The sequence below is a fragment of the Convolutriloba macropyga genome, chromosome 1 (genome assembly GCF_964194025.1).
Source record: "Convolutriloba macropyga chromosome 1, txConMacr16.3, whole genome shotgun sequence".
Lineage (NCBI taxonomy): Eukaryota > Metazoa > Xenacoelomorpha > Acoela > Convolutidae > Convolutriloba > Convolutriloba macropyga.
Window position 1 is genome coordinate 65745481 of NC_134468.1, and position 24838 is coordinate 65770318.

General features: G+C 32.0%; 1 protein-coding gene across 4 annotated transcripts in view; it reads right to left on the bottom strand.

The window, feature by feature from the left end:
• Positions 1 to 24838, bottom strand: part of LOC142350703 (uncharacterized) — a 99720-nt gene that overhangs the window by 46861 nt on the left and 28021 nt on the right. The gene's annotated exons all lie outside the window — the stretch shown is intronic.

A 24838-nucleotide genomic window follows, 5' to 3' on the forward strand; every position in this document is an offset into this window, starting at 1 on the left:
TTTACCCAATCTGACATTTTATCCAATGCCATTTTATCCAATGCATTTTAGGCAACCTGCCATTCTACCAATGCCATTTTACCCAACCTGCCATTTTACCAATGCCATTTTACCCAACCTGCCATTTTACCCAATGCCATTTTATCCAATGCCATTTTACCCAACCTGCCATTTTACCAATGCCATTTTACCCAACCTGCCATTTTACCCAATGCAATTTTATCCAATGCCATTTTATGCAACCTGCCATTTTACTAATGCCATTTTACCCAACCTGCCATTTTACCCAGTGCCATTTTATCCAATGCCATTTTACCCAACCTGCCATTTTACCAATGCCATTTTATCCAATGCCATTTTACCCAACCTGCCATTTTACCAATGCCATTTTACCCAACCTGCCATTTTACCCAGTGCCATTTTATCCAATGCCATTTTACCCAACCTGCCATTTTACCAATGCCATTTTACCCAACCTGCCATTTTTCCCAATGCAATTTTATCCAATGCCATTTTACGCAACCTGCCATTTTACTAATGCCATTTTACCCAACCTGCCATTTTACCAAGTGCCATTTAATCCAATGCCATTTTACCCAACCTGCCATTTTACCAATTCCATTTTACCCAACCTGCCATTTTACCCAATGCCATTTTTATCCAATGCCATTTTACCCAACCTGCCATTTTACCAATGCCATTTTACCCAACCTGCCATTCTACCCAATGCAATTTTATCCAATGCCATTTTACGCAACCTGCCATTTTACTAATGCCATTTTACCCAACCTGCCATTTTACCCAGTGCCATTTTATCCAATGCCATTTTACCCAACGTGCCATTTTACCCAATGCCATTTTATCCAATGCCATTTTACCCAACCTGCCATTTTACTAATGCCATTTTACCCAACCTGCCATTTTACCCAATGCAATTTTATCCAATGCCATTTTACGCAACCTGCCATTTTACTAATGCAATTTTACCCAACTTGCCGTTTTAGCCAGTGCCATTTTATCCAATGCCAACTTACCCAATTTACCCTATTGCTAAATTTACAAGAACGACACTTTAGCCGACTATATAATTAAATGGCCCGTGGGACTTGATATGATACTATTACAAACAAACATGGGTTTATATTGTCCTTATAAATATTTCAAATCATCGCTGGAATAGCGACTGCTAATTTGCAATCGGATAAGTGAACGAAAACATCAAAGAGCATTGCGTAAAATGGCATTGGGTAAAATGGCGTTGGGTAAAATGACAGGTTGGATAAAATGGCGTAGGGCAAAATGGCATCGGCTAAAATTGAATTGGGTAAATTATCATGTAATCTTTCGATCGAAAATCTCGAAGTAAAGAATTGTTTTTCGTCATGCATCATTCAAAAAGCGAAATGAACACTAGTTTCAAGTACCTAAAAATATCAATCAGTTATTTAGTTCGCACAGATGATACAGATGATGAGTTGAATCAAATATTGCTCATGTTCGACGTCAATTTTTGCTAAATGTTTGGGTACTTTACTACGATTTATACGATTTGATCAATATAGAATCTAAGTTCCTAGCGAAAACTTTTTTGCTCACATATTTAGCACGGTGATCGTACCCGTTTTCAAAAGTTACTGGCTCTTTTCTGCTAGCGTGGCTGTTTTCTGCAAAACTAAGCGTGGGGGGGGGGGGGATGCGGTAGCAGAAAAGATACAAGTTACGTTATCTAGATCATCATTTAAAGTAAACATCCATAAATTCTTCTGAATGAGCGCATTCTACGCGACTAAAGCAGTAAAACTAATCCGGGTTTTGTAAATTAAATTCTTGGATTTCTAGCGTTACCTTAATTCTCATATTAAATGTTTCGATTGAACCGATAATCACAATTTTATTGGTAAAGTTACTGAGACACCCAAGAAATATCACCTACATTAAAATTTTATTTGATCGAAACGTGCACACCAAAGACCGTTATACAAATAATAGTGTCGCGAATTTATTGCAGACAACTGCCTTAAAAGAGCTGAAATATTTATCAGATAATTTGTACGTTCTCCTCTCGACATGCAAATCTTAATTTCAAATTGAATGGAAGCGGATTAAACAAATACAAAACATAGTCGGCAGATTGCCAAAAATAGCCACAATAATTTTGTAGATCTGCAGTCTCTGCAGACTATCAAAAAGACAGTGAAAAAAATAAACCAAAAAAGAAACTTCTGTTCCTTAAAAGCTGAGATGTTAAATTTCGATTAAGAATCTGTTTAAGTTAATGATGCCTCAGTTAGCTGCCATCAAAGAACCTTCAAATAGAGTGACTTACACGCTTTTGATCTTATCTCGTTGAATAAAAGTAAAGAATAGTCAATTTCAGAGTGAGGAAGCCAATTTTCTTATTTGCTCCACTCTTTTGGGCTTTATCAAAATCGTCACTCCAATTTGACTTGAAAAATCATAAAAAAGTGTGAACATATCTTTAAAAGAAGAAAGCGCCCCTATACAATTCAATTTCTTTGAATTGTAAGAAAATCACTCCACTAAGAGTAAAAAAGGAGACCATGCACGCAATACAGTTGAAATTGCATGAATTAAAAAAAAAGCAGATTTAAAGTGATAGTGGCATAACAATTGGTTTTCAAATTGCACTTAAGAAAACAATTTTACTGAATTGCAAACACTCAACGCAAAAATTGACTGTGTTATTAAAAAGACAAAAAAATCCTTGAAGGTGCAAAAAATCCCTTTCTATTGTAATTAAAACTAAAAAACAAACAAAAAAAATTTGACAAAAAATGGCAAAAATGGATTATCATGTACTAAATTTAAAAAAAGCAAATATACCTAACGTTATAAAGAGGCGTTCAATGCTTGAAATATCAAAAGGAAGGTACCATATGCACTGTTAAAAGGTCCTCTTGAAGATCCAAAAAAGCAGAAATCAGTTAAATATCCACAAATTAATTAAAAAATTGCAAAATTTGTCGCAATTATACACCTGAAACGAATTCAGAGATACACCTGAATTCATATTGAATCGCCATTGACATAAAGTTATTTACACATAACATTTAATTACAAAAAAAAACCAACTGGACAAAAAACGGCGGGAAACGGTTATCTATATGCTCCTCTCTGTCAAAAGCACTTTTCAAAGTGGAAAAGTCATTCATTAACGCAACGTCATACATCAAAATAATTTCTTAACCAGCTGAAATCTGTTCACCACTAAAACTTTTCTGATTTTTACTCTTATGTCAAAATGCGGCATAAAGAAAACTAAAAACTGCGAACTTTACCAACCAATTTACCTATAGTTTCACAAAATCACAGTTGGACAGTTTAAAAGTAAAAATAGACACAGTCAGTCAAACACCTAATTAGAAAATCAAATCATTAGACTGTAAAACTATCAATTATGAGACAAAATGCATAAATTTTTTGTTAGAATACGGTTATGTGATCAGGCAACAAATTTAATAGCAAACGCAGGTAATATTAAAAGTTCCGCTGAATATTTTTCAAAACTAATGCTGTGAAAAAAAGTATTCTAAAAATTTCACAACTAATGAAAGGATTTAACTAAGTCTCAATAGGCAGCCCATTGCACCTTTCAAAATTTGGACGGAAACATTTGAGTAGGAAAAAGATTAACAAGTACTGTTATAACTCTAAAAAACTGCAATTTTGAAACAACTAATTTTTCAAAGACAAAATTATTAGATAACATTTAAACCATGATATAACTTCATGTTTCTTTCATCATAAAATTTCTAACCTGTCATTGTAGGAAAGCAAAACTCAAAACATCTCAAATTTTTCAGACTAAATTGTGTCAAAGACATTTTAAACGTAATATATGAACTGAAAGCATTGTTCAGATTCAATTAATAAACTTTAATATAAGTGACATTATCCATATGTTTGACTGAATCTCAAAGGAACAAAAATCTCTTGGTCAAAGACTCCAGAATCAAATTGAGGTTAAAATTGACGTAGAATTTAGCCAACACCTCAATGAACTTAAGAAAACTATTTACTCCATCACTTTTTTTTACATTTCAAAACTAAACATCCATAAAATATGTAAAATGGTAAAAAACAATATGTGACAGGTTTTTCCTGAATTTTTATCAAAAGCTGCAACTCTATAACTATTGTCCTAAACGTCAAATTTTGTAAAAAAAAATAATTACTTTTGCTGTTATATGTCTAAGCAAACAGCACAAAAAATCTATAACAAACATATGGCAGATTGCCAGAAAATAGCCGCAATAGATTTGTAGACCGGCAGTCTAAAAAAACAGTAAAAAAGACAGACCAAAAAAATTCGTCTTTTCATTGAAGGCTGATCTGTTATATTTTGATTAAAAATCTGTATAAGTTATTGCTGCCTCTATTAGCTGATCTCAAATAACCTTCATTTAGAGTGACACACACCCATTTGACCTTATCTCTTTGAATTAAAGTAAATAAAAGTCAATTTCAAAGTGAGGAAGTCATTTTTGAGAGTGAGGTAAGTCAAGTGTGACCAAAAATTTAATCACGCGCATGAACAAAAAAACTCGCTCCACTAAGAGCGAAAAATGACGTCACACATGCAATTCAGTTGAAATTGCATGAACGAATGAACAAAAAGTGGCTGTGACGTCATATGGTCGTAACAAAAATCATGACGACGAAATAAAAAAAAACCAAGAGAAGGCCAATAATAGCCCCAGCTATCGCTGTGCGGCTATTAACAAGAAAACAAACCAAAGAAAAGAACCGCAAAAAGTAGCATGTAACTGAAACACTGTCAGCAATTTTTCTCATAATTGTCTCCACTTTTGCAACTTGTGGTGTCAAAATATTATTTCTTCAGAGAATTTGAGATTCACACAGTAACCAAGAGCAGGAAAAAAATGCAAATAACAAAAATTGCAATAGAGACTTTCAAAAAACGAACCCTATACAAAAATTTTGGCAAATTATAGTATTTTTCATAGAAATCTCTGTATAAAACATTCAAATGTTCGTGTATAGTAAAAAAAATCTATATATTTCTAAAACATCAATTTTTTTTCAGAATGCACTTACAGTATTTGTTAAAAAAACGCTAAAAAAATCAATTTGTGTTTGCGAATCTCAATTTTTTTCTCAAAGCTATTTATCAAAATTCTTTAAATACAAGAATGGTCCATATGCAATTCATTGAAAACAGATATAAAGTTGATTAGACCCAGCAGCAAAAGAAGCAGCAACTTTAATGCAATATCTCCTGCTTTCTCAGAACGCTAACTTCTCTGTCTTTTATATTTTCCTTCAATATATTGGTCTAAACGATTCAATCAATAATTTTGTGGTGCTTGATTATATTTATCTTGTGAAAGCAATTGAGAAAAGTAAAAACAAAAAACAAACAGTAAAAAATGAACATAACAGACCAAATTCCGACGAATTGCTCTCACATGACCAGTGATTGGATGGTTTCCGTAAGCCAGCTGGAGTTTTGGGATACTAGAACTTAAGATAAACAAACGATGGGAGGATGGGAGGGAAGGTCTATTATTGGGAGGGCTGGACAAGAGGAGACCCAAATTTACAGTTGGAGGAAGGTGGACGGGAGAATAGTTTGGAGGAGGCGTGGAGAGACAGGGGATGGCTATGGTGCGGGAGGGGGGGGGGGGGGGGGGGGTAAACGAAGAGGGCCAAACGTTTAACATTAAGAACCGCCCTTCTCAACATGTTTCTATCTCCTCAAAACAAAACAGTTTTAGTGACTCGCATTCTTCCAAGTCTTCCAGAGAGCTGTCTTCCAAGTCTTCCATGAATTGTATATATTTAACACTAATTTTTGCACAATATTTGCACAATTTGCACAATATTTGCACAATTAACACTAATATCAGCAACTCTGTTAAATGAATAACGCAATCGAAAGATAAAAGCTGTTAGGAAACATATCAGTAAAAGTTCTGAGTTATTGTCCAAAAAGTTAACAAAAACAATAAGCTAAGAGATCAAAATAAACGTTAGAGCAGGAAAAGAACTTTGAAAAGGTTATTTTCTTTTTTCGTAAGTCATTAGAAAACATATGAAGAAAAAAGACAAACTGACCTATTTTTCAAAGTGTCAAAAAGTGTTCAAATTTTGTCTGCAGGTAGCTGTAAACTTGCTTCTATAATGAAGGCTATTTATTTAACACTAATATCAGCAACTCTGTTAAATGAATAACGCAATCGAAAGATAAAAGCTGTTAGGAAACATATCAGTAAAAGTTCTGAGTTATTATCCAAAAAGTTAACAAAAACAATAAGCTAAGAGATCAAAATAAACGTTAGAGCAGGAAAAGAACTTTGAAAAGGTTATTTTCTTTTTTCGTAAGTCATTAGAAAACATATGAAGAAAAAAGACAAACTGACCTATTTTTCAAAGTGTCAAAAAGTGTTCAAATTTTGTCTGCAGGTAGCTGTAAACTTGCTTCTATAATGAAGGCTATTTATTTAACACTAATATCAGCAACTCTGTTAAATGAATAACGCAATCGAAAGATAAAAGCTGTTAGGAAACATATCAGTAAAAGTTCTGAGTTATTATCCAAAAAGTTAACAAAAACACTAAACTAAGAGATCAAAATAAACGTTAGAGCAGGAAAAGAACTTTGAAAAGGTTATTTTCTTTTTTTCGTAAGTCATTAGAAAACATGACTGTATGCTGAAACCTCTAAAAAAACACTATACCACATGAATTGTATATATTTCAAAGTAAGGCAGAGAGAGAGAGAGGGAGAAAGAAAACAAACACTCGAAGAAATTGGGACAAAAAGTGGGACACAGAAGAAATTGGGACAAAAATTGTTTGGCCAGAAATGGTGACCTATTGGAAAACTATTAGCAAAAAATGAAAATTAAATGAATCATATTTTGTTCTGCAATATTAATGCAATCAATGCCAATTTAATAAAATAATAGGCCAATATATGTAACATACAGCCACAAAGCAAGAAGAAAAAATCAGCTAGACAAGTTGCAAATTAATATACGAAGAGTTTAAATAAGTTAGAACCTCACGAACAACGTTTTCAAGCGATATCAAACGATAACTATCAAAAAGCACATGGTTATATATTGTGCAAATATAAAGAGCAGATTGTTAAAAACAATAGAATTTGTTTCCCCAAAAACTACTTTTTTAATAAATCAGTTAAAGCAACGAAATATATAAACTTTGAATATACGTGTCTTTATTGTGAGTAAACTAAATAACATAGGACAATTTTGGTCAAACTCAATCATACAAAAAAGTGCTTAAAGTAGATCACAGGACCAATATAATTGCTACAAACATTGTTCGAAAGCATATAAATGCCATTGCTCCACTTTAAGTCGTAAAAAGCAACGCCCGAATTTTCAAATTCTTTATATTGTAATTTTTAAAGGCAAAGAATGAGTTTTAATTAAAATCTAATGTATTTCAAAAAATTTTAGAATGACAAATTTCCGTCATTCTGAGCATTTATTTTAATTTATGAATTAAATCAAATGCTCAGAATGACGGAAATTTGTTTTGCTATCTGCAAATGAATGTGACCAAATTTAAGCTCATTTCATCCTTGTTGTCTTCGGTTAATATATTCTTTTTTCAACAATAAAAAAGGTGAAGTAAAAATATGAGAAGAGCTATTTTCTCTGTTAGCAGTGAATGTCCACAGTCCGAAAAAAATTACTATCAGAGTTCAAGGTTGTAGCCGCAGTTCAAACCCTTTACGGCCACCGGGTTTGAAAATATGAAGAAAAAAGACAAACTGACCCATTTTTCAAAGTGTCAAAAAGTGTTCAAATTTTGTCTGCAGGTAGCTGTAATCTTGCTTCTATAATGAAGGCTATTTATTTAACACTAATATCAGCAACTCTGTTAAATGAATAACGCAATCGAAAGATAAAAGCTGTTAGGAAACATATCAGTCAAAGTTCTGAGTTATTGTCCAAAAAGTTAACAAAAACAATAAGCTAAGAGATCAAAATAAACGTTAGAGCAGGAAAAGAACTTTGAAAAGGTTATTTTCTTTTTTCGTAAGTCATTAGAAAACATATGAAGAAAAAAGACAAACTGACCTATTTTTCAAAGTGTCAAAAAGTGTTCAAATTTTGTCTGCAGGTAGCTGTAAACTTGCTTCTATAATGAAGGCTATTTATTTAACACTAATATCAGCAACTCTGTTAAATGAATAACGCAATCGAAAGATAAAAGCTGTTAGGAAACATATCAGTAAAAGTTCTGAGTTATTATCCAAAAAGTTAACAAAAACAATAAGCTAAGAGATCAAAATAAACGTTAGAGCAGGTAAAGAACTTTGAAAAGGTTATTTTCTTTTTTCGTAAGTCATTAGAAAACATGACTGTATGCTGAAACCTCTAAAAAAATAATACTATACCACATGAATTGTATATATTTAACTCTAATTTTTGCGCAATATTTGCACAATTTGCACAATATTTGCACAATTAACACTAATATCAGCAACTCTGTTAAATGAATAACGCAATCGAAAGATAAAAGCTGTTAGGAAACATATCAGTAAAAGTTCTGAGTTATTATCCAAAAAGTTAACAAAAACAATAAGCTAAGAGATCAAAATAAACGTTAGAGCAGGTAAAGAACTTTGAAAAGGTTATTTTCTTTTTTCGTAAGTCATTAGAAAACATGACTGTATGCTGAAACCTCTAAAAAAATAATACTATACCACATGAATTGTATATATTTAACTCTAATTTTTTCACAATATTTGCACAATTTGCACAATATTTGCACAATTAACACTAATATCAGCAACTCTGTTAAATGAATAACGCAATCGAAAGATAAAAGCTGTTAGGAAACATATCAGTAAAAGTTCTGAGTTATTGTCCAAAAAGTTAACAAAAACAATAAGCTAAGAGATCAAAATAAACGTTAGAGCAGGAAAAGAACTTTGAAAAGGTTGTTTTCTTTTTTCGTAAGTCATTAGAAAACATATGAAGAAAAAAGACAAACTGACCCATTTTTCAAAGTGTCAAAAAGTGTTCAAATTTTGTCTGCAGGTAGCTGTAATCTTGCTTCTATAATGAAGGCTATTTATTTAACACTAATATCAGCAACTCTGTTAAATGAATAACGCAATCGAAAGATAAAAGCTGTTAGGAAACATATCAGTCAAAGTTCTGAGTTATTGTCCAAAAACTTAACAAAAACAATAAGCTAAGAGATCAAAATAAACGTTAGAGCAGGAAAAGAACTTTGAAAAGGTTATTTTCTTTTTTCGTAAGTCATTAGAAAACATATGAAGAAAAAAGACAAACTGACCTATTTTTCAAAGTGTCAAAAAGTGTTCAAATTTTGTCTGCAGGTAGCTGTAAACTTGCTTCTATAATGAAGGCTATTTATTTAACACTAATATCAGCAACTCTGTTAAATGAATAACGCAATCGAAAGATAAAAGCTGTTAGGAAACATATCAGTAAAAGTTCTGAGTTATTATCCAAAAAGTTAACAAAAACAATAAGCTAAGAGATCAAAATAAACGTTAGAGCAGGTAAAGAACTTTGAAAAGGTTATTTTCTTTTTTCGTAAGTCATTAGAAAACATGACTGTATGCTGAAACCTCTAAAAAAATAATACTATACCACATGAATTGTATATATTTAACTCTAATTTTTGCACAATATTTGCACAATTTGCACAACATTTGCACAATTAACACTAATATCAGCAACTCTGTTAAATGAATAACGCAATCGAAAGATAAAAGCTGTTAGGAAACATATCAGTAAAAGTTCTGAGTTATTGTCCAAAAAGTTAACAAAAACAATAAGCTAAGAGATCAAAATAAACGTTAGAGCAGGAAAAGAACTTTGAAAAGGTTGTTTTCTTTTTTCGTAAGTCATTAGAAAACATATGAAGAAAAAAGACAAACTGACCTGTTTTTCAAAGTGTCAAAAAGTGTTCAAATTTTGTCTGCAGGTAGCTGTAAACTTGCTTCTATAATGAAGGCTATTTACTTAACACTAATATCAGCAACTCTGTTAAATGAATAACGCAATCGAAAGATAAAAGCTGTTAGGAAACATATCAGTAAAAGTTCTGAGTTATTATCCAAAAAGTTAACAAAAACAATAAGCTAAGAGATCAAAATAAACGTTAGAGCAGGAAAAGAACTTTGAAAAGGTTATTTTCTTTTTTCGTAAGTCATTAGAAAACATATGAAGAAAAAAGACAAACTGACCTATTTTTCAAAGTGTCAAAAAGTGTTCAAATTTTGTCTGCAGGTAGCTATAAACTTGCTTCTATAAAGAAGGCTATTTATTTAACACTAATATCAGCAACTCTGTTAAATGAATAACGCAATCGAAAGATAAAAGCTGTTAGGAAACATATCAGTCAAAGTTCTGAGTTATTGTCCAAAAAGTTAACAAAAACAATAAGCTAAGAGATCAAAATAAACGTTAGAGCAGGTAAAGAACTTTGAAAAGGTTATTTTCTTTTTTCGTAAGTCATTAGAAAACATGACTGTATGCTGAAACCTCTAAAAAAATAATACTATACCACATGAATTGTATTTATTTAACTCTAATTTTTGCACAATATTTGCACAATTTTCACAATATTTGCACAATTAACACTAATATCAGCAACTCTGTTAAATGAATAACGCAATCGAAAGATAAAAGCTGTTAGGAAACATATCAGTAAAAGTTCTGAGTTATTGTCCAAAAAGTTAACAAAAACAATAAGCTAAGAGATCAAAATAAACGTTAGAGCAGGAAAAGAACTTTGAAAAGGTTATTTTTTTTTCGTAAGTCATTAGAAAACATATGAAGAAAAAAGACAAACTGACCTATTTTTCAAAGTGTCAAAAAGTGTTCAAATTTTGTCTGCAGGTAGCTATAAACTTGCTTCTATAAAGAAGGCTATTTATTTAACACTAATATCAGCAACTCTGTTAAATGAATAACGCAATCGAAAGATAAAAGCTGTTAGGAAACATATCAGTAAAAGTTCTGAGTTATTATCCAAAAAGTTAACAAAAACAATAAGCTAAGAGATCAAAATAAACGTTAGAGCAGGTAAAGAACTTTGAAAAGGTTATTTTCTTTTTTCGTAAGTCATTAGAAAACATGACTGTATGCTGAAACCTCTAAAAAAATAATACTATACCACATGAATTGTATATATTTAACTCTAATTTTTGCACAATATTTGCACAATTTGCACAATATTTGCACAATTAACACTAATATCAGCAACTCTGTTAAATGAATAACGCAATCGAAAGATAAAAGCTGTTAGGAAACATATCAGTAAAAGTTCTGAGTTATTGTCCAAAAAGTTAACAAAAACAATAAGCTAAGAGATCAAAATAAACGTTAGAGCAGGAAAAGAACTTTGAAAAGGTTGTTTTTTTTTCGTAAGTCATTAGAAAACATATGAAGAAAAAAGACAAACTGACCTATTTTTCAAAGTGTCAAAAAGTGTTCAAATTTTGTCTGCAGGTAGCTGTAAACTTGCTTCTATAATTAAGGCTATTTATTTAACACTAATATCAGCAACTCTGTTAAATGAATAACGCAATCGAAAGATAAAAGCTGTTAGGAAACATATCAGTAAAAGTTCTGAGTTATTATCCAAAAAGTTAACAAAAACAATAAGCTAAGAGATCAAAATAAACGTTAGAGCAGGAAAAGAACTTTGAAAAGATTATTTTCTTTTTTCGTAAGTCATTAGAAAACATATGAAAAAAAAGACAAACTGACCTATTTTTCAAAGTGTCAAAAAGTGTTCAAATTTTGTCTGCAGGTAGCTGTAAACTTGCTTCTATAATGAAGGCTATTTATTTAACACTAATATCAGCAACTCTGTTAAATGAATAACGCAATCGAAAGATAAAAGCTGTTAGGAAACATATCAATAAAAGTTCTGAGATATTATCCAAAAAGTTAACAAAAACAATAAACTAAGAGATCAAAATAAACGTTAGAGCAGAAAAAGAACTTTGAAAAGGTTATTTTTTTTGTAAGTCATTAGAAAACCTGACTGTATGCTGAAACCTCTAAAAGAAAACACTATACCACATGAATTGTATATATTTCAAAGTAAGGCAGAGAGAGAGAGAGGGAGAAAGAAAACAAACACTCGAAGAAATTGGGACAAAAAGTGGGACACAGAAGAAATTGGGACAAAAATTGTTTGGCCAGAAATGGTGACCTAATGGAAAACTATTAGCAAAAAATAAAAATTAAATGAATCATATTTTGTTCTGCAATATTAATGCAATCAATGCCAATTTAATAAAATATTAGGCCAATATATGTAACATACAGCCACAAAGCAAGAAGAAAAAATCAGCTAGACAAGTTGCAAATTAATATACGAAGAGTTTAAATAAGTTAGAACCTCACGAACAACGTTTTCAAGCGATATCAAACGATAACTATCGAAAAGCACATGGTTATATATTGTGCAAATATAAAGAGCAGATTGTTAAAAACAATAGAATTTGTTTCCCCAAAAACTACTTTTTTAATAAATCAGTTAAAGCAACGAAATATATAAACTTTGAATATACGTGTCTTTATTGTGAGTAAACTAAATAACATAGGACAATTTTGGTCAAACTCAATCATACAAAAAAGTGCTTAAAGTAGACCACAGGACCAATATAATTGCTACAAACATTGTTCGAAAGCATATAAATGCCATTGCTCCACTTTAAGTCGTAAAAAGCAACGCCCGAATTTTCAAATTCTTTATATTGTAGTTTTTAAAGGCAAAAAAATGAGTTTTAATTAAAATCTAATGTATTTCAAAAAGTTTTAAAATGACAAAATTCCGTCATTCTGAGCATTTATTTTAATTTATGAATTAAAATAAATGCTCAGAATGACGGAAATTTGTTTTGCTATCTGCAAATGAATGTGACCAAATTTAAGCTCATTTCATCCTTGTTGTCTTCGGTTAATATATTCTTTTTTCAACAATAAAAAAGGTGAAGTAAAAATATGAGAAGAGCTATTTTCTCTGTTAGCAGTGAATGTCCACAATCCGAAAGAAATTACCATCAGAGTTCAAGGTTGTAGCCGCAGTTCAAACCCTTTACGGCCACCGGGTTTGAAAATATGAAGAAAAAAGACAAACTGACCCATTTTTCAAAGTGTCAAAAAGTGTTCAAATTTTGTCTGCAGGTAGCTGTAATCTTGCTTCTATAATGAAGGCTATTTATTTAACACTAATATCAGCAACTCTGTTAAATGAATAACGCAATCGAAAGAGAAAAGCTGTTAGGAAACATATCAGTAAAAGTTCTGAGTTATTGTCCAAAAAGTTAACAAAAACAATAAGCTAAGAGATCAAAATAAACGTTAGAGCAGGTAAAGAACTTTGAAAAGGTTATTTTTTTTCGTAAGTCATTAGAAAACATGACTGGATGCTGAAACCTCTAAAAAAGTAATACTATACCACATGAATTGTATATATTTCAAAGTAAGGCAGAGAGAGAGAGAGAGAGAGAGAGAGGGAGAAAGAAAACAAACACTCGAAGAAATTGGGACAAAAAGTGGGACACAGAAGAAATTGGGACAAAAATTGTTTTGACAGAAATGGTGACCTATTGGAAAACCATTAGCAAAAAATAAAAATTAAATGAATCATATTTTTTTCTGCAATATTAATGCAATCAATGCCAATTTAATAAAATAATAGGCCAATATATGTAACATGCAGCCACAAAGCAAGAAGAAAAAATCAGCTAGACAGGTTGCAATTTAATATACGAAGAGTTTAAATAAGTTAGAACCTCACGAACAACGTTTTCAAGCGATATCAAACGATAACTATCAAAAAGCACATGATTATTTATTGTGCAAATATAAAGAGCAGATTGTTAAATACAATAGAATTTATTTCCTCAAAAACTACTTTTTTAATAAACAAGTTAAAGCAACGAAATATATAAACTTTGAATATACGTGTCTTTATTGTGAGTAAAATAAATAACATAGGACAATTTTGGTCAAACTCAAAAAAATTTTGAAACTTGGTGACGTCAAAATTAGGAAAAAAAACATTAAAAACTGACTTAAAACCTTATTTACAGCACAAAGCCTGACATTATCAGTCAGCAAACAACCATTAGCAGTTACTCTCGGTATTAACGGGACAAAAATCAAATATTCACAATAAAAAGTTCCCAAAGAAATACACACCTATATGAATGAAAATGGTAGCTACTATTGAAGGCGATGAATTTGACAAAAAATATGTCGCACTAAGAAGCCATCTAGAGTTGTTTTGGGACTACCTGACACAACCACAAGAAAAGCAAGAAAAATGAGCGCGAGCAAAAATCCACTAATCCATTTTTTGTAAAACTAAATAGTTTGAAAGACGTAAAAAACAACGCAATATGTTCAAGTCAATAATAACGCTCGTTCGTGTTTCATAAAGAGTTGATAACAGTTGTGATTATCGATGTTGAGTGATATGACACCAAACAGGCAAAACAATGTGGCAAAAACTCAAAAATTTAGCCAACGATTTTTTGAAGAACTTTTCTCGCACAGTCATAGAAAGCATTATCACTTAAGTGAAACAAGTAATTCGATTGTCTAAACTTCATTAACAACTAATGAATGACTTATGATTAATTTGATTGGGTAATTTGACGACGATACATTTGAAATTAGAGAGAATTTTATACCAAAATTTTTTTTAAAAAATCTATAATATTTTTTGAAACAAATATTTTCAAAGTCATTTACAACAAAAACTATCAACCTCGAATCATTAATTAAATCCACCTATGCCTCATAGTCAAACGATGAGAACCAAATTTAATCAGGCTAAGTCAGAAGACAACAAAGAAAGACAGACAACACTCGAAAATTTACTGATAATTTTTCTTTAAATTAAGTTTTGCTAAAAAAGATAAAACCTTTGGATATCAAAATAAAATATTTCATAAACTCTACAACGCCTCATTACAGATACAATAGGAAAACAAAAGTTTTACAAAAGAGGGCAAAACAAAGAACGACTGATTTTTTAAAATTTAAACAACCAGTTTCTAAATCTCATAAACCATTAACTACCCTGTGAGCCAGAAACACAACCATGCATTATTATAATATATGCTGTGCCCTCGGAATCTTTATTTTTTTTAAAAAAAATAGGAGAAAACAGAAAAAAACAGAGGTCAAGTTTCCCTATGAGAACAAAGGTTCGCCTTCAAAAACCGAAAAATTGTTCAAACACAAATTTGTTACACTTTCGAATTTTATGATAGTTTGAAAAAGAATGAAGCTTCAATCCTACTCGCTTTTTCACTACCCCCAGCCCTCACTACTCCAGCATAACTAAAATCACCACTCTAACTTGGCTTTCCATTGATCAGAAAAATTCTAAAATATCAGGCCGCAATACAACCCAAATCCTGTGGATTGTAAAAAAGGAGACCACTTAAATGATATCCTCTGAGATGCTGACAGTGGCTTTTAAAATGTTCTATTTGCAGCAACATTGTTGTTGTTTTTAGGTATTCAAGCTATTACCACGTCATTATTGTTATTAGCTCTATAATATAGAGAAAGCAAGAGACATGTCGAGTTTTTATTAACGCGTTTCTAAGCAATTGTCTTCATACTTCATATGCAGCCTCTCATCTTTATCAGCTTCGATTATATTACTTATTTGCTGGTAATCAATCTTTGATAAGATTTCCCAGATGAAAACTTGCAGGCTAAGCCTGAAATCTCCAGCGGTAGCCTCGATTCGGGCCTCCAAATAGAAATCACTCTCATTTCCATGACAGATTCACGAACCCTATCTCTAAATCCGTATCACAAATTCAAATTTGCCTACGCCTCAATCAGACCGTTTTAACTATACATCTCAATAATGATACATCATCTTACTCAATTGTTTTCTCAGAAATCTCAGACTTCTATTTGAGGAATCTTTTCTCTCCATGACTGTGGCAACAACCAATAGCCCCATTTGCCATCAAGCAAAAATCAATTTCTTCGAGCCTAAAAGAAGTAAAACAAAATGCGCGCGCATACTATTTCCCAAATTCCAAAGAGACACAAAAATATCTATCAGAATGTGCAACCGTATGCTGACCCGCCCATTTATACAAAAAGTAATCTCTGAAATGTTTCTATTATTGTGGTTGGTTGACTGACAGGCACCAGAAAAATTCAAAGATATTTTTGTATTTACAAGTAGGCCAATTGAGAGTAGGCTTGAGCCTCAAATCCTGCTCATCTGTCCTAGCCATCGCACTCAACATGTTTTCAACTTAACGAAATTTTGATGCTAAAAGCGAGTTAGTACTGCGTAATGTTACGGAGGACCAATGGTGACTGCCAATGCCTTTCAAGATGCAAAAAAAAAACAAAAAGAAAACGCCAGAAATTAAATTTGCTTATCGAACATATAGACTTATCAATCGGTTGGGCAGATATACAGAAAGGACAAGAAAATTGGCTTCAATAACCTTCTCTTAAAGGTTATGTGCAAGTTGGTCAATGAACGATTTTCTGAAAAGAACATCTGCACGTTTTAAATCTTTTTCGTTTAAAACAGCTGCAGAAACATTTTTCCGAACATTGTAATATTCTTGACGACAGAGGCATTGTCCAAAACGCCCCAGCTGTAATATCATTACAGCAAAAACAAAAGCAGCAACAACAAAAACAAAATTAAAAACAACAAACACAAAGCAACAACAACAACAAAAAAATCAACAACGAAAGCAGCAGCAACAACAGCAATAACAACAACAACAGAAGGAACAATATCAACATCATCAACAGCAGCATTAACAACAACAGCAACAATTACAAACACAACCGACTAACGTCAGGAGAATTGCTCTCAAAAGACCGGTGAGCAGTTGACTTCGGTAGTAGCCAGCTTGGGTTTAGGGGGTGACAGGCTGTGTGTGTATGTGTGTGTGAGTGTGAGTGTGTGTGTGTGTGTATGTGTGTGTGTGTGTGTGTGTGTGTGTGTGTGCGGTGGAGGGAGGGAAGGGGTGACTGAGGGGATCAAACAACAACAATAAAGTTATTATCAACAACAACAACAACAACAGTTTAATCCACCGAATAGTTTATCATTTAAATTGGTTTGTACCAATAAAAAGGATCTTTTCCGTTTGTGTTACCGCCAGTACGTTATACACCCTCAGTAACTGAGCAGGTGTCATTACGTAAATCATTATGTGATCATATGTGAACATATGGCACGAGCGTTGTGGGGTGCAAATAAAATGCACCCACTAAGATTGAGTGCATAAACGGAAAACATTGTCAGAATTGCGTTGAAAATTAAATGCATTTGGTTTATAATTTCTGTGCATCTCAGAGAGGAACCAGTTTTTGAGAATCTCCTGGAAATTTCTAACTCAACGTATTTATAGTTCTTTGATTAAAATAAAATGGGATCTTACTACTGGATCTTTGAATAAAATAAAGAGATCTTACTTATAGCGACCTAAAAATAGTGATCTTATTATAGGGATCTTTGAATAAAATAAAATCGGGATTGGTAAATACGACCTTAGTGTGAATTGATCTATCGATCTCACAAGCTACTGGTATCAAGAGACAGTACAGATAGCGTTTGAACTGGAGAGTTTTCTGGATAAAATTAATTGCAAAAAAAACACAAAAACAAAATTTAACGAATATAATTTATCAGAAACCAAATTTTTCTATGTTAACTATACGCTGTAGATTGTGGTACAAAAGCTGGCCTTGATTCACAAAACCCCCTTGGAACTGAAAGACCCGAACCAAATGGACTGTACGAAACACTATTTAAAAGTGAGAGCTGTTTTGATTGCATTCCGTGGTTCGAACTATTCCTGTTTCAAAATGAGCTCACACACGAATTAACATCCATAACCATAAACATTAGACCTGGTAACTACGGCTAATGAGATCAAAGTTCAGACACAGGGCATCTGAAACTGGAATTCGTGGTTTTATCTCGTTTAATATTTTCATTTTAGTTTTTCGTTCATTTTAGATTACTCTGCTGAAGGATTGCTGTTATAAAAGTTTAAACGTATTGTTAGTAGAATAGTAAAAGAAAGATACTAGTCATGAAAAGTCAATGTTCTTTATGCAAAATCTCGGAAAACTGCAAAATGGTATAGAAAAAAAAATGTGTAGTTGAACAATGCCATCCAAACAGACCAACTTGTTTTCAAAAATTTTGGGAGAAACATAATTAATGGGATTCAAAGTGTTTATACATACTATTAAGATCAGCGTGTTAAAAACCAGGTTCATTGATAAAAACGAAAATCGGAGCAGAAAATTTGGCGTACGTGAAGAAACTTGTCTGACACACAAGAAGATATCAGAGACAGGCGAAACATCAGTTAGAATAAAAAACAAGAATATAGAAAAAAAACGAAATATTTACAAGATTTGATTGCTGAGCATTTCCGAACCAGAATTGCAGTGGTGAAATGTTCGCGTCCAAGCAGTATCGGGCCCATAAAAACTTGAAATGACAACTTGAGCCCAGAAAAATTAAAAATGACTGAACACATTCTGAAAAAAATGACTTCATCGCAAATTTCTCTATTTCCGCATACTTCGGCAGAAATTAAATTGCATATGCAAACAAAAAAATTTGCGAAAACAAGAAGAAAATTTCGAATTTTGAATAAATAGCAAAAACTAGAGAAGCGTTGATCAAGATTTTGACACCATTGTTCTCGAAACCAATTCACGCCACTAGAATTTCGGCGTTAACCCATGCAAAAACCTTCAAAGTTCCTCGTTGGCCCATAAAGATTGAAAAACTGATAAAATAACAACAATTTTCAAAAACTTGCAAAAATTAGCAATAAGATTATCATATTGTTAACTTAATAATCACCTTTTTTTATTAACGTTAAAAGACCAGTGGCGTGTCATCATGCCCTCAAAAGTTTTATTGTCTCCTAATGATGTCCCTAAAATGTGGCTAATTTTTGTGATACAAATGTTTTAAGAACCTGAAAACCATTCCTTCGTCAGTAGAAGCTATGCAGTATTATATAATCAAACACTAAAAATTAAAATTTTTTGAAAAATCTGGAAATTCATCATGGGAATGTATTTGAAACAATTTCTTTCTCTCTCAAGAAGGCATTCAGTAACGCATCTTCAAGTCCTATAAAAATATCATTTGTCCTTGAAGGTTTAAAAACACAAAAACAGAAAAATAATACCCGACAGACTACTGGAAAATAGCCGCGACAGACGCTTGTGGCGTACCATAATTTGAAACAGCTAAAGAGAAATAATATAGACAGATTGACCACTAGTCCTTTGAAACACCGCTAGACTTTTTGGTTAGAATCGGACTGTTAGTTTTATGAGACACATACAATCCATATGGAAAAAACCCTAATGGAGTTTTTTCAAAATTAATATTTGAAATCAAAACTAAAGACTGTAATACTAGAATTAGGGCATATACGTTTGGCACTACTTAGATGCACACGATTGGCTTTAACTAGTAAATGTTCGTGAAATTTTTATTAAGTTCAATAAGCGAGATCAGAAGTCAATTTTCGAGTGAGCTATATCACGCAATTGACCTAAAAGCAGAACAAATGATGTGATGCAAATTTTATCTGCAAAGCAATAGAAATCACTGAAATTGAAAACTTCAATTCCAGGAAGCCAGGTAGCAAGAATCATCGATGGAGACGGAGAATCTAAAAAAAAGCAGGACCAGTCTTCACGTAAAATTCAAAGAATTTTCAATGACAAAACAAAAAGGACTACACCAAGAACGGACTATGAATGAATTGGGAAAACCATTTCTGAAACATCAGATCAAAAACTTTAAAAAAACAGAAAATCAATGTCAAAATGCCGCATGTGAACAAAAAACCAGTAGCGAGAAATGGAAATTTAGTTCAAAGAAAAAACTAGGCCTAGAATGAACTAGGAATGGATTGGAAAAGCCATTTAGGAAAAATTCTTATCCAAAAGTTGAAAGAGGTAAAAAATAAAAGTGAAATTGCGGCATGTGAACAAAAAAACCACTAGCGAGAAAGCGAATTTGTGTTCAAACACCGTTTTCTAATTTTACTTTAAAATTAGAGGAATAAAATCACGTCGCAAAACCACTCGCTTTTGCTCTCGACTTCCTGTTTCGGCGCAACCAAAATCACTACTCCAACTTGACTTTAAAAATCATGAAAACGTGCGGACAGATCTTAAAAAGGACAGCGCCCCAATACAATTCAAATTCTTTGAATTCTAAAAAAGACAGAGCACCAATACAGTCCAATTCCTGGATTGTAAAAAACCATGATGTCCCCAATAATAGCTGCTATCTATTCGCGGCCATTAAATAACATAGCTGGCAGATTGTCAGAAAATAGCCGCAATAGATTCGTAGATCTGCAGTCTAAAAAAACAGCAAGAAAGACAGACCACAGAAATGATGTTTTCATTGAAGGCTGATACGTTATAACTTGTTAATAAGTCTGTTTAAATCAGTTCATTATCTGAAGCTATTCTTTTTTCATTAGCCTGCTCAAACAGGTCAACCTCAAATTAGGTCTACTTTAAATATTTTCCAACAATAACTTGGCAAAAATTAGGATCTTTTTTACATTTGTCGAATAATAAGCAATTTGTGACCTAATTCGCATAAATAATTAGCAGTTTGCAGTTATTAAGCCATCCGTATCGAATTTTTTGCTAATGTAGTCTCAATTGGAGGCTCAATATAGTCATTGAAGCCTTTGCATTATGAAGATAAGAATTTTTTTCAGAAAAACTCTCCAAGCATCCTTTTAAACATAGCTGGAAATTTGTCAGAAAATAGCCGCAATAGCTTCATAGATCTGTAGTCTCAGAATGAAGGTAAACAAGACAGAGCAAAAAGAAACTTACTCTTTTCATTAAGGGCTGAGATGTTAAATTTTGTGTACCAATCTGTATAACTTATTGCTGCTTCTATTAGCTGCTCACAAATAACTGTCATTTAGAGTGCCACACACCCATTTGACCTTATCTTTTTGAATAAAAGTAAATAAAAGTCAATTTCAAAGTGAGAAGATCATTTTTGAGAGTGAAAAAAGTAAAACAGACAGAAAAAAAAGACAGACAAAAAAAATCGTCTTTTCATTGAAGGCCGATATGTTATATTTTGATTAAAAATTTCAATGGGTTTTTGCTGCCTCTATTAGCTGCTCTCTAATAACTTTCAATTAGAGTGACAAACACCCATTTGACCTTATCTCTTTGAATTAAAGTCAACTTCAAAGTGAGGAAGTGATTTTTGAGAGTGAGGTACGTCAAGTGTGACCAAAAATTTAATCACACGAATGAACAAAAAAAAACTCGCTCTACTAAGAGCGAAAAATAACGTGACGCAGGCAATTCAGTTGAAATTGCATGATTGAATGAACAAAACGCAGATTTGAAGTGGTTGTGACGTCATATGGTCGTTACAAAAATCATGACTACGAAATAAAAAAACATAGCAGGACAAGTCCTGAAATGTAACTCAAAGAATTGAATGAAGAAGTCAGAAGTACTGTACCCGACCAGCAGATCAATTGAACAATGCCAGCCAAAACACAAACAAAATTATCTCAAAAAATTGAGAAACTAAAACAATAAAACAAACTAAACAAAAATATACTCATTGCTTAAACTCTTGAAACATTTAAACCTTTTTCCTTTTAAAAATACCTATTTCAAAAATATGTTTAAAGCCAATTTGTGTTTCTGAAATCGGTCCAGTATTATATCTGCAAGACCTGAAATAAATTCATTGGCCCTTGAAGATCGATTAACTCAAAAATGACCAAAAAATTTACAAAAAAAGATATCAATTCAAATCTTAATGAAATGTTGCTGAAAATTGTGATATTATTATCTTCAGAATCATTACTGTATCTCTAGAGGCTATCCAGTAACCCAATTCCAAGCCTTGAAAAATTCATTAACTCAAAGCTCGATAGGCAATAATTTTTAGAAGTTCAAGCTTCGAAAAATAGAAATTCGTTCTATTAAATTGGTGAAAACCATTCAATTGCCCCTTAGCAAATATTTAATAACATACTATCGAACCCTGGATGAGGTAACCTGGCTACTGAGGCAAGAAAAACTACATACAAAAAAAATGTTCTGAGAAAACTAGAAAAAATTGCAAACCTTATCAAAAAATTTCAAAAAACTGAAAAGTTAAATTGTTTAAAACGAATCCATTGAAATTAAGAACCAAGCAGTAATTTTTTTACCAGAACCGGGAATAGGTTTTTGTCGCACTTGAGAATGGACAAATTTCAAAAATTGACAAAAAAATTAGGAAACATTAAAATTGCAGATTTTATCCAAAAAATGCTTAAGTTCGAGACATTAATATGTTAAAAACCAATCCCCTGTTACTAGAAACTATGCAGTGCAAACCTTAAAGCGGATTGCCTGGTCCTATAAGCTGAAAAAAACTCGAAAAATTTCAAACAACTGAAAAAAAACGCGAATTTTGTCAAAAAATTGGTAAAATTTGTGTTATTCAAAAAATGAAGACTATTCGATGATTACTAAAAAATTTTCAGTAATTTATTAGTCAACCCCTAATGAGGTTTTCTGGCCCCTGGGAATCAAACAACTTGAATAATGACAATAAATATTGAAAAATTTGAAAAAAATTGCAAGTTTTGACAAAAAATGTTAAAATTCGTGATAGCATAAAGTTGAAAAACACACTCCATTACCAATAGAAACAATGCAGTAACCTACTATCAAAACTAAGTTGTTTTTTGACACCTAAGGTAGTAAAAACTCAAAAAATAACAAGAAGAAATTGCAAAAATTAGTTTGATTTTGCGTGTCTGTGTTTGTAGTACCAAATCATAGAGCTCGTAAATAGGTCATAACAGGCAATTATATCTTGAGAAGGCAGTCATCAACTTTTAAAAACTTCATCCTAATACTAATCGAACAAAAAAATCAGAAAAAATTTTCAGGAAACATGAAAAATTGCACAATCTTGAGCCAAAAAACTCATTAAAATGACTTTTTAACCTTAAATTAAGGCCATCCAAGCAGCTGCTCCACTATAAGCCGTTGAAGGACTACTAAAGCCCACATTCAGTTTCTAATGAAACTTAATGCACGCTGGGTTTTACCTGTTTATCCCGTTTTGAAAGACCAAAGTCATTGAAAATTGTGTGAACACATCTTAAAAAAATACATAGCCGGGAGAATTCCGGAAACAACTCGAAGGAGAATATTGCCCATACTTGTGGTTAAACAACTGGAACAACTATTGTGAACCCTAAACCTCAATAAATGCCATAAAATTTTCAGGAAGAATAGGAACGGCATTCAAAAACAAATTAACAAAAAAACTAGAAAAATTTTTAATGAGTTTTTTTTAATAGTACAAGGAAACTTAAAGCCGAATAAAATTCCTTTGCAATTAGAGCATTTAGAAGCTCGCAAAACAATGGGCAAGTCATACTAGGCTAAGAAGCTTGTTTAAGATTTTTAAAAAAGAAAAACTTTAAGCAAACAGAAAAATGGTTTAAAATTTCTCAATTTTTCTGTTATTTTTCCTAAGAAAAAATTATTTATACCAAAAAAACTTTAGTGAATTGGTATCTGAATATTCCTTAAGTAACAAACTTCTATTCAAATCCCACTTAAAGCATTAAAACAAAAAAGCAGGCAAAAAATCAATAAATTTCGACTAAAAATCACCAAAACTGATAAAAAGCGTCCAAATTAGCATTAAACTCGAATTAAATACTTGAAACCTCCCATTCCTATCAAAAGAAGCCTAAAAACAATACAATATCATAACCAAGCCTCATAACCATCAAAAGTTGCAAAAAAAACTGCTTTTAAAAGCTGCACGTGAACAAAAAAATTTCACTCGCTTAGAGTAAATTTTTTCACACATCATTTTCTCGCTGTCTCAAAAAAAGCGGTATGAAAAAACCACTCTCTTTTTGCTCCGCTCTCCACTTTTATTCAGCACCAAAATGACTCCAAATTTTTTCACGCGTTTCATTTCCCGCTTGAAAAATCACTCCAACAAAATTGATTACCATAGCCGGAAGAATTCCGGAAACGACTCGAAGTGGAAATCCACTTAATTTCCATCTATCTACTCATCAGACAACACGTGCCTCCACTAATTTAGGATTATTTTAAAACAAAACTATAATACAAAAACTAAAAAGATCAAATCTATTATAATATGTTAAGAAATCTGATCGAATTTTGTCATAACTTGAGACCCCGAAACAACCCGAATCTTTGCTAAAACTACTTCACCAACACGACTACTACCTACTAAAACCACTTATAAGAATTGTTTTAAAATTATGTTAGCCAAATCATGAAAAAAATAAGCTCTTACAAACAACTTTGTCTAAAAATCTGGAAAAATTTTTCATATTACAAAAGCACAAAAATTCAAAGAAAAAGTCTTTTCAGCCAAAAGGGTATCCAAATGCTTGCAAAACAATAGGCTGGCCATAATAGGCTAAGAAATTTGTCTAAAGACCTGAAAAAAAACGAAAAACTGCAAAAAAAAATAAGAAAAAAAATTCCAATTTTTGACATTTTTCGACACATTTCTCAGCAAAAAATGCTTTATATCCTCCAAAACTTTAGCCACTTGTCAACTAAAAATTGCCCAAGTATTAGGGGTCTGTTCAATGCCCATTTGAGGCAGTAAAACAAAAAAATAATTTAAAAAATTGCAAAAATTAGCCCAAAATTCAGCAAAATACATGCATTGCCACCGAATTGGCATAAAATTCATATAAGTTTCCAGAAACCTT